Source organism: Artibeus jamaicensis, unplaced genomic scaffold, assembly GCF_021234435.1.
Source record: "Artibeus jamaicensis isolate MK-2021 breed Jamaican fruit bat unplaced genomic scaffold, CSHL_Jam_final contig_1157, whole genome shotgun sequence".
Taxonomy (NCBI): domain Eukaryota; kingdom Metazoa; phylum Chordata; class Mammalia; order Chiroptera; family Phyllostomidae; genus Artibeus; species Artibeus jamaicensis.
In genome coordinates, this window is record NW_026521226.1 from 1,172,969 (window position 1) to 1,184,331 (window position 11,363).

The window sequence follows — 11,363 nt, forward strand, 5'->3', positions numbered from 1 at the left end:
ACAATGGCTGGTCTTTTTCCAGACAGACCTGGTATATGGTTGTGGGATGAAGTAAGGGAGTTACACATTAATTGGTGTGTAAAGGTGGTGTCAGCTTCCTGCAGGGGATGTGACTACCTAAACACAAGCATTTGTGGAAGGCTGTTAACACAGGTCCCTATCTTGATGCAACTCACATCTTGTCACCCATTGTAAAACAGGTGACTGAGGCAGTTAATCAAAGTTGAGGCAGTTAACCAACGTTATTTATGGGCTCTTTCTGTTAGCACTAGGGACCCCCTTGTGAAACAGATAGTATATCCAGAGGCAGGCAGTAGCTGAAGTTGCTTTATGGGTTTTTCTTTGGCCACTGCGGAAACCTTCTTCTTCCACCTTCTAGACCTTGGGATGAATGCAGAGTTTCAAAAGTGTTTTTCCCCAGATAGTAGAAATAATATTACGTACAGAACTTCAAGGGCTCTACTCTTCATGTGCTAGCATGATGTTTCTTGTGATGTTTGAAACACCTGGCAATCTTATCAGACCACGTTCAACACTGCTGACTTAGTGGGTGAGATGTCTCCCTCCTCCTTCCTGCCTAGGTTTGCTTTCTGTCCTACATAACATATTGATCTATCTGTATGTAAACAATAGTGGATAGACTAATAGTTTATAATATATTCTGTTCGAAGTGAAATAAATCTGTTGTAGGTTTTGCTTGCTTGTATTCTATCACTGGCAAGGGCAGTTGGCTATTTCCAGTCAGTGAGTCTGAGCCACGGGGAGCGCCTGGTGTCAGCTATCAAAATACCACCACAATGAGTCATGGTATTAGTTCTAAGGCACAAAGATGCAGAAACAGATAACCTCTTCGTGGAACAGCAGAATCCTGTGCATGGGCCTCAGCTTCCTCCTTTGTGATGTGGGTGGGTTTAGACTAGGTGATCTCTAAGATGCCTATTGGTTTTTAACACCTGAGGAGCTGTGATGCTCACTGCCATTAATCAAAAGGTCTCCTAAATGTAGCATTGCTGGGGAAAACAATCTAACCTCAATAGTTTCATCTGTGGAGTTGTCTGGGCAAGAAAAAAAGGATTCTGCATAGATATCAAGTCATGTGACCTGGAAAGAAGCTGGTGTTTCCTGTTGTATCCTTCATACCCCATTTACTGCCTGGTTCAATCAATACTATTGAATTGAACCTGATTGTGGGATGCTAAAGGACAAAGAAAGACAGAATATCATAATTTATAAACAGCAGCTACATTTACTGAATACCCATCAGGTTTTATGCCAGGCATATCCAACCCATGGCCCATGAGCTGAATGCTGCCCAAGATGGCTGTGAATGTGGCCCAACACAAACTTGTAAATTTACTTAAATCTATGGGATTTTTTGTGTGATTACATGTCTCGATGTCACATAAACACACATATGCTCTTGTTATTTGTACACATGCACAGCTTCAATTTTATGGCAGTGTGCAGCTTCCAGTGTGTTCTCTTCCAAGTGCAGACAGTAGAATTGACACTGCCAGACGTTACATATGCTCGTGGTGACTTAGTGAGCGGGCGATTATCAATAATATGTCAACCTACCATTGCAACGTTAGGCATTTAATATTATTTAGAAGTCAGGTGAGCATTCTTATTTGATTATTAAAGCTAATTCCACATGTCAGTGGCACCTCACACATCACCCACCATGCTTTACAATCAGCCCTCTGCCTTGCCCTGCACTGGCAGCCTAGAGGACTGTGGAAGGGCCCAAACCTTGCTTTCTATTTTCCTGTCAATTAATTTTCATAATAAAAATAAATAAAGTCCCTTATCTATTATTATTTTTTAATCCCAGCATGACTTCTACAACATCTCAAAAAAAAAACCGCAAAGGAAAATATTACTGATGAAGGAAGATGGTTCAGTGAAAAGTGGACAGATGACTACTTTTTTTGTTGAGGCAAATAGTAAGGCATTCTGTTTAATTTGTAGGGAATTTGTGCAAGTTTTCAAAGGCTATGGTTTGAAAAGGCACTATATGCAAAAACATGCTGCCAAATTCAATGCATATGAAGGATTGCTTCATCAGGACAAAATAACAGAACTGATAAAAATCTGTCTTCTCAACAAAAATTTTTTCAGAAAGTTACAACTTGAGCAGATTCCATTGTAAAAGCTTGTTATGTGGTAGCATATTTAATCACAAAAAAATCAAAACAATTTACTGATGGTGAGTTTACTAAGCAATGTATAGAAAGCGTAGCAGATGTAATGTGCCCTAAAAAAAAAAGGAGAATATTTCTGAAATCAGTTTGTCTCACCAGACTATAGCCAGGTGAACTGAAGAAACTGGAAATGCTATTGAAAGAAGTTTTGAGACTAAAGCTGTGTTTTAAATGTTATGCTTTGGCGATGGGTGATAGCATTGATGCTACAGATACGGCTCAACTTGCCATTTTTTATTAGAGGTATTGATGATGAATATAATGTCACTGAAGAAATGGCTCCTTTAGTGCAATTAAAACACACAACTAAATCAAGAGATTTATACAAACCAGTAAAAAAATGCTAAAGTGATTTTTCTGTGCCCATTGTCAACATATTCGGTATAGTTACTAGAGAAGAACTTGTAAAATTAATAGAAGATGCAATTGCTGCCTAAAACTCACATTTGATGAAGTATCATTGCACAGTAATTCGAGAAAATTTATGCACAAAAACTTTAAAAATGGGGAGAGAAGATGGCTGCTAGGTAAGAGGGAGCAGATTCCACTTCCCCCTACACATGGGAGAGAAACCTGCCCGATCTACGGAGGAACAGAGCAGACAGCCAACAGTCCCACAACATATATGAAAATAGAAGATCAAAAATTGTGGCAGACATTGAAAAACCAGACGGTAAGGAGAGTGCTTCAGGATAATAAGGGCCCTGGGATCAGCACAAGGACCAGGGAGGCTGCAGCCCCAGGCCAGGGGCTCACTGGGCAGGCCACAGGGCTCTTGGGAAAGAGCTGGGTCAATGTACCTTCTTTGGCCAAGCAGGGTTTGAGCAGCAGTGAGAGAGACCTGGTTACTTGAAGTCGCAGAGAGGGGAGTAAGGACTGAGTGGCAAACACACCAGGGCTGTGAGCACCCAGGCATAGCCCTAGAAAGAGTGTGTGCCTGAGCCCCGGCAACCAGAGGCGGTCTAGCCTAGCGAGTTCGCCCACAACCCAGGAAGAGAGAGCTTTGTGGAACACTCGGGGACCACACCCATGGACCCAGAAAGAGACTGCGTGTCAGGTGACCCGGAACCTGCATAGCCCCCGAGACCACATCTGTAAACCCGCCCCTCAGCCTGCAGCAACCAGCAAGAACAGAAAAACCAGTTTGGCTAGTTTGAAACCAGGAGGTTCTTTCTCTCTCTTTTTTTTTGCATTTGTTTTTTGTTTGTTTGCTTGATTTTTTTAAAGTAATCTTTTATTTTTTAACTTTTATTATTTTTATCTCTCAAATCCTTTTTGCTTCCCTTTTCTTCTTGTTTTATTCCTTCTTCCTTCCTTTCCAATTTTATCTCTTCTACCTTCCTTAGTCTGCTTTTTTTAAAAAATACCCACAAATGACACCAAAAACCCCGAAACTGTAAAAAGACCAGAGTTGGACCCAAAGAAGGGGCATCCCAACAGCTGAGACAGAGACAAATTTCACTTTGCTATTACAGGAAACCTGCAAGATATTGCATACTTGTATTATTATTTTTTCATTATTCTTACATCTTTCATTTGAATCATTTTTGTATCCTTCTTCTCTCTGTGTAGTGTTCTTTGCTTAGGTGGTTATATTGTATCGTTTGACAGGTTTCCCCTGTTCTCTCATTCATAATGTATTGCTAATTTACTGTCCCTCACTTCACCTGTGCTTCATTAGCACACTACTGAGATACCCCCTATTTTTGGTATTTAGATATCATAGATTTTGTCATATGATTGTTGCTCTAATATTATTGTAAATAATAGCTGTTCCATACTAGTGTAAATACTACACAACACCCCTCCCAGATCTTAGCCCAGTTCATGGTTTCCTGAAATCTACTACTGTAGTGCTTAACTCTATTCTCTCACACACTACACCTATTTACTATCCTTTATTCTCACCTTAACTCAGAATCTGACCTCTCACAACCTCACTGCTTTCTAGATCCAACTCACAATCCTACCCTTCCCAACAAAATTCTTATCTTCTTTCCATCCTTTGTAAAAAGTGGCTAGTTGGGCAGAAGATCACGGTTAACACTATATATAGTTAAAGGATCTCCTATCTCTTCTTTACCGGCTCCTACTGTAAATAGCATAGAATACTCTCTTGCTGTCTTAAACCATTTTGCTTTACCCCTCCAACTGATCACAAAAAAGAGTAGGTGGAAGTGGTGAACACCAGGATACCTGAAAGAGACTGCACTACTGAATCTCACAGATATTCTACCACAGAAGTTCACACCATAAACCCAGAGAGTCAGAACAGATAAATTTAAGAAGCTGAGGCTAACAAGAAGAGTCTCACAAACAATGGGAAGACAAAGAAATAATCCCAAAATGAAAGAAAAGAAGGAAACCTCAGAGAAAATGCTAAATGAAATAAAGGCAACTCAACCATCAGATATTGAGTTCAAAGTAATGGTATCAGGAAGCTCCATGAGCTCACAGTGAATTACCAGAAACTACAGGGAAACTACAATGAACTTGCTGCAAACTATATCAACATGAAAAAGGAAATAGAACTTATCAAAAAGGGCCAAAAGGAAATGAAGAACAGACTATGTGAACTGAAGAACACAGTAGAAGGAATCAAAACAAGGATAGATGAAGCAGAAGATTGGATCAGGGAGTTAGCGGAAAAGGTAGAAAAAAGCACCCAGAAAGAGCAAGAAAAGGAAAAGAGGTTCAGAAAGAATGAAGAAGGATTAAGAGAAATACAAGACAATATGAAATGTAATAATATCCAAAACTAGAGATACCAGGAGGAGAAGAAGAAGATAAAGGGATAGAAAACCTGTCTGAAAAAGTAATGATCGAAAACTTCCCTAATTTGATGAGAAAAAAAGTCACACAACTCTAGGAAATACAGAGCGTACCAATCAAGAGGAACCCAAAGAGGCCCACTTCAATCACATCATAATAAAAATGGCAAAATTCCAAGACAAAGGGAGAATCTTAAAGGCAGCAAGGGAGAAAAAAGAAGTAACATACAAGGGAGCCCCAATAAAGTTAACTACTGACTTCTCAATGGAAACACTCCAAGCCAGAAGAGAATGGCAAGAAATATTCCAAGTAATGAGAACCAGAGGACTGCTACCAAGGTTACTTTACCCAGCAAGGCTCTCAGTCAAGATAGAAGGCCAAATAAAGAGCTTTTCAGACAAAGGAAGTCTAAAAGAATATACCTCCACCAAACTAGCTCTGCAAGACATGCGAAAGGGCCTGCTTTAAGGAAAGGAAGGAAAAGGGAGAGAGAGAGAGAGAGAGAGAGAGAGGAACAGAGGTACAAAAATGACAATAGATAACTACCTATCAATAATAACCTTAAACGTAAATGGATTAAAAGCATGAGCCACACATATGTTGCCTACCAGAGACCCACCTCAGGACAAAAGACCTACACAGATTGAAAGTAAAGGGCTGAAAACAAACTTTCCAAGCAAACGAACAGGAAAAAAAAAAAGCCAGGATTAGCAATATTCATATCAGACAAAATACACTTCAGAAAAGGGCCATAAACAGGGACCCAGAAGGTCACTTCATAATACTCAAGGGAAGAATCCATCAAGAGGACATAAACATTGTAAATATATATGCACTCAACATAGGAGCACCCAAATATATAAACAAAATCTTAGAGGACTTCAAAAAAGATATTGACAGCAACACAAATATAGTAGGGGATTTTAACACCCCACTGTCAAAAATGGAGAGATCTTCCAAACAAAATATCAACAAAGATATTGTGGCATTGAACAAAGCCCTAGATGAAATGGACTTAATAGATATATACAGAGCCCTTCATCCCAAAGAAGCTAAATACACATTCTTTTCGAATGCACATGGAACATTTTCAAAAATAGACCACATGATAGGACACAAAACAAGCCTCAGCAAATTCAAGAAGACTGAAATCATACCAAGCATTTTCTTTGACCACAAGGGACTGAAACTAGAAATCCACCCCAAGGGGAAAAACCCAAAACACCCAAAATCATGGAGATTGAATAGCATGCTATTAAACAATGAATGGGTCAAGAATGAAAGCAGAGAAGAAATCGAACAGTTCCTGGAAACAAATGAAAATTAACTCACAACAACTCAAAATTTATGGGACACGGCAAAGGCAGTCCTGAGAGGGAAATTCATAGTGATACAAGCCTACGTGAAAAAGAAACATTTCAAACAAACAACCTTAACCTATGCCTACAAGAACTTGAGAAACAACAACAAAGACATCCCAGAGCAAGTATAAGGAAGGAAATAACCAAGATCAGAGCAGAATTAAATGACATAGAGAGGAAAAGCACAATTCTAAGGATCAATAAATCCAGGAGTTGGTTCTTCGAAAAGATAAGGAAAATTGACAAGCTTTTAAGCGGGCTCATTAAGGAAAAAAGAGAGAGGACTCAAATAAACACAATTAGATGAAAGAGGAGAGCTTACAACTGACACCACATAAATACAAAGGAATGTAAGAAATTACTATGAAGAACTGTATGCCAAGAAATTTGAAAACCTAGGTGAAATGGACAAATTTCTAGAAAAATATAATCTTCCAAAACTCAATGAAGATGAAGGAGAAAGCCTGAACAGACCAATAACAGCAGAAGAAATTGAAGCAGTAACCAAAAAATTCCCGACACACAAAAGCCCTGGACTAGGTGGTTTCACAGGGAAATTCTACAAAACATTTAAGGAAGAGCTAACCTCTACCCTTCACAGACTATCCCAAGAAATCCAAAGTGATGGAAGATTCCCAGACTCTTTTTATGAAGCCAACATCATACTAATATCAAAACCAGATAAAGACAAAACAAAGAAAGAAAACTTCAGGTTAATATCGCTGATGAACATAGACACTAAAATCTTCAACAAAATATTGGCAAACCACATCCAGCAACACATTAAAAAATGATACACCATGACCAAGTGGGATTCATCCCAAGGATGCAAGGATGGTTCAACATTCACAAATCAGTAAATGTAATACACCACATAAACAAAAGCAAAAACCAAAAACACATGATAATATCAATAGATGTGGAAAAAGCATTTGATAAGGTACAGCACACATTTATGATAAAAACACTCAGCAAAGTGGGAATAGAGGGAGCATTCCTCAACATAATAAAGCCCATATATGAGAGACCTACAGCCAACATCATACTCAATGGGCAAAAACTAAAAGCTTTTCCACTAAGATCAGGAACAAGACAAGATTGTCCACTTTCATCACTTCTATTCAATATAGTATTGGAAGTCCTAGCCACAGCAATCAGACAGGAAAAGAAAATAAAAAGCAACCAAATCAGAAGGGAGGAAAGAAAACTGTCATTGTTTGCAAATGACATGATAGTATACACAGAAAATCCTATAGACTCCACCCCAAAACTGCTTGAGCTAATAAATGCATTCGGCAAAGCAGTGGGATACAAAGTCATTACCCAGAAATCAAAGGCATTTTTGTATACCAACAGTGAAACAGCAGAAGCAGAAATCAAGGAAAACAATCCCTTTCGATATAGCAAAAAGAAAAATAAAATACCTAGTAATAAACCTAACCAAGGAGGTAAAAGACCTATATGCAGAAAACTACATAACATTGAAGAAAGAAATCAAGGAAGACACAAACAAATGGAAACATATACCATGTTCATGGATCGGAAGAATTAATATCATCAAAATGTCCATACTACCCAAAGAATGAACAGATTCGATGCAATACCTATTAAAGTACCAATGGCATATTTCACAGACATAGAACAAACACTTCAGAAATTTATATGGAACCATAAACAGCCCCAAATAGCAGCTGCAATTTTGAGAAAGAAGAGCAAAGTAGGATGGATCACAATACTTGATACTAACCTGTAGTACAAGGAGACTATAATTAAAACAGCCTGGTACTGGCATAAAAACAGACACATGGACCAGTGGAACAGAACAGAGAGCCCAGAAATAAACACAAGTCTCAATGGTCAATTAATATTTGACAAAGTGGGCAGTAACATAAAATAGAGTAAAGATAGTCCCTTCAACAAATAGTGTTGGGAGTACTGGACAGCTCCACGCAAAAAAATGAAACTTGAGCACCAACTTACACCATACACCAAAATAAATTCAAGGTGGATAAAAGACTTAAATATAAGCCATGACACCATTAAAGTCCTAGAGGAGAACATAGGCAGGAAAAATCTCAGATATTTCACGAAGCAACATTTTTATTGATATGTCCCCTAAATCAAGGAACACCAAGGAAAGAATAAAGAAATGGATTCTCATCAAAATAAAAAGCTTCTGCAGGGCTAAAGAAAACAGTATTAAAATAAAAAGAGAACCAACTGTATCAGAAAACATATTTGCCAATGATACCTCACACAAGGGTTTAATCTCCAAAATATATAAAGAACTTACATGACTCCACTCTAAGAAGACAAGCAACCCAATTAAAAAGTGGACAAAGGACTTGAACAGACACTTCTCCAAGGAGGACATACGAAGGATCCAGAGACACATGAAGAGATGCTCAATATCACTAGCTATCAGAGAGATGGAAATGAAAACCACAGTGAAATACAACTTTACACTGGTCAGAATGGCCATCATAAACAAAGCAACAAAAAAGTGTTGGGGAGGTGGTGGAGAAAAGGGAACCCTAGTTTACTGTTGGTGGGATTGCTGACTAGTACAACCACTATGGAAAACAGTATGGAATTTTCTCAGAAAAGTAAAAATAGATTTGCCTTTTGACCCAGCAATTCTACTGCTACGATTCTAACCTAAGAACCCTGCATCACCAATCCAAAAAAACTTATGCTCCCCAATGTTCATAGCAGCACAATTTACAATAGCCAAGTGCTGGAAGTAACCTAGGTGTCCTCTCATAAGTAAATGAATGGATCCCAAAACTATGGTACATTTACACAATGGAATTCTATGCAGCAAAAAGAAAGAAGGAGCTCCTACCCTTTGCAACAGAATGGATAGAACTGGAAGGCATTATGCTAAGCGAAATAAGCCAGGCAGTGAAAGACAAATACCACATGATCTCGCCTATAACAGAAACCTAAACAAGAAAATAATCATACAAGCAAAATATAACCAAAGGCACTGAAACAGAGAATAGGTTGACAGTGTCCAGAGAGGGGAGGGGAGGGAATTTCAGGGGAAAAGGGGAAGGGATTGCAGGAACAAGTATAAAAGACACTTGGACAAAAATTAGGGGGGCAGAAATGGGAGGTGGGGGAGGGCTGGGTGGGTGGCCTGGGATGGGAGTAAAAGACAGAAAACTGTACTTGAACAACAATTAAAGTAAAATTTTAAAATAATATAAAATAAAATAAAATTCAGGAAAGTCACCTACTAAAAAAACACAACTGTAAAAATTGAAAACATCATGCAAATCATCATCAAGATTGAATTTCATAAGGGCCAAGGGATTGAATCATCACCAATTCTGGGAATTCCTTAAAAGTATTGATGCTGACTATGGTAACATCATTTACTTTTCTGAAGCAATATGGCTAAGTCAAGGCCAAATGTTGAAAAGATTTTATGATTTGCAACATGTTATCAAGTTGTTTACGATATCAAAAAACAAATTTGTGCTGACACTTGACAATCAAAACTGGCTTACTGATTCTGCATTTTTAGTGGATTTAACTGCTCATTTAAATGAGTTAAACATGTGTCTTCAAGGTTAAAACCAACTTTTCAGTATCACGTTTCAAAGCACAACAGTGTTCCAAATGAAACTGAAATTATGGCAAGCTCAACTGAAGGCAAACAATTTCATGCATTTTGACATGTTAGCTAAACACAGTAATGTGAACAGTGAAAAATATGCAGCCTTACTTTTAAATTTGATACAAGAGTTTGAAAACAGATTTCAAAAATTTCAGGAAAATAATCAATATTTTGCTATATTTGCGACTCTATTTCTAGTCAACAAAATATATTCCCTTCCAATTTTCAAATGGAGTGCATAGAGCTGCAATTTAATATTCCACTTAAAGAAAAATTTGATCGTGTCTCTTCACTGGACTTTTACAGGTCCTAACTTCCTGGAAACGAATATCCCTTGTTTTACAATCATACCTTATTCATGCCATCGCTACTTGGCAGCACCTAATTTGCCAGCAACTATTTTTAAGAATGAAAACACATTAAGAGTAAAATTAGAACCAAAATAGCTGATGAGTACCCTGAAAACTCACTGAGAATTGCAGCTACTTCTATCAAACCAGATATTGATGCACTATATTCTCAAATACAATGTTAAACATCCCACTAATTTTATGTTCCCTCTTTTACTTTTATAATAAAATATTTCAAAACATCAGTGACATTTCATTACTTAGGTATTTGTATTTTCTATATTAGCGATCACAAACTTGGCATCAGTCGATGATTTTAAAAGATTATTGAAAGGGCTGCTGCATAATTAGGGTTATCATAATGAGGGCTTTTTTGCTTATCTGTGGCAGCAGATATTAGGAAAAGTAGGCACTGACCTTTTTTTTTTACTCATCAGTTTTTGTTAATGTTTGTGTTATTTAATGTGTGGCTCAGGACAACTTTTCTTTCAGTGTGTCCCGGAGAAGCCAATAGGTTGAATTTCCCTGCTTTAGACAGTCTTCATTTAAGCAGTTCTCAAGCTTTAATTTGCACAGAATCATGAAGGGTTTTGCAGGTTAGAGGTCGGGCCTGGAAATTTGCATTTGTAAGAAGTTCCCAAATGACGCAGATATGATTGATCAGGAGTTACATTATGAAAACCACTGTGGATTTCATTAAAATCTCAGACTCTTACAAAGCAAATATTATCTCCAGTTTACAAATGAAGACACAGATGTGCCCAAGATATCAGAGGTAATAAGTGAAGAGTTAAAAATTTCTGACTCTAAATCTTATTTTTGTCCACTTCAAGGAAAAAATATAGAATTATCTATATTTATATTTAGCTATTTCGAGTTTAGTATGATTATATCTCTGTATCTAGTCATACACACATCTATCTGTTTTTGACTCTGGAAGAAAATACATCATTTATACACCAAAATTTTATCATCATTTATATTTAAGCTTTGAGATAATGTGTGTTCTAAATGATTATTTAATTTTTGAGCTTTTTTTTCATACATTTTT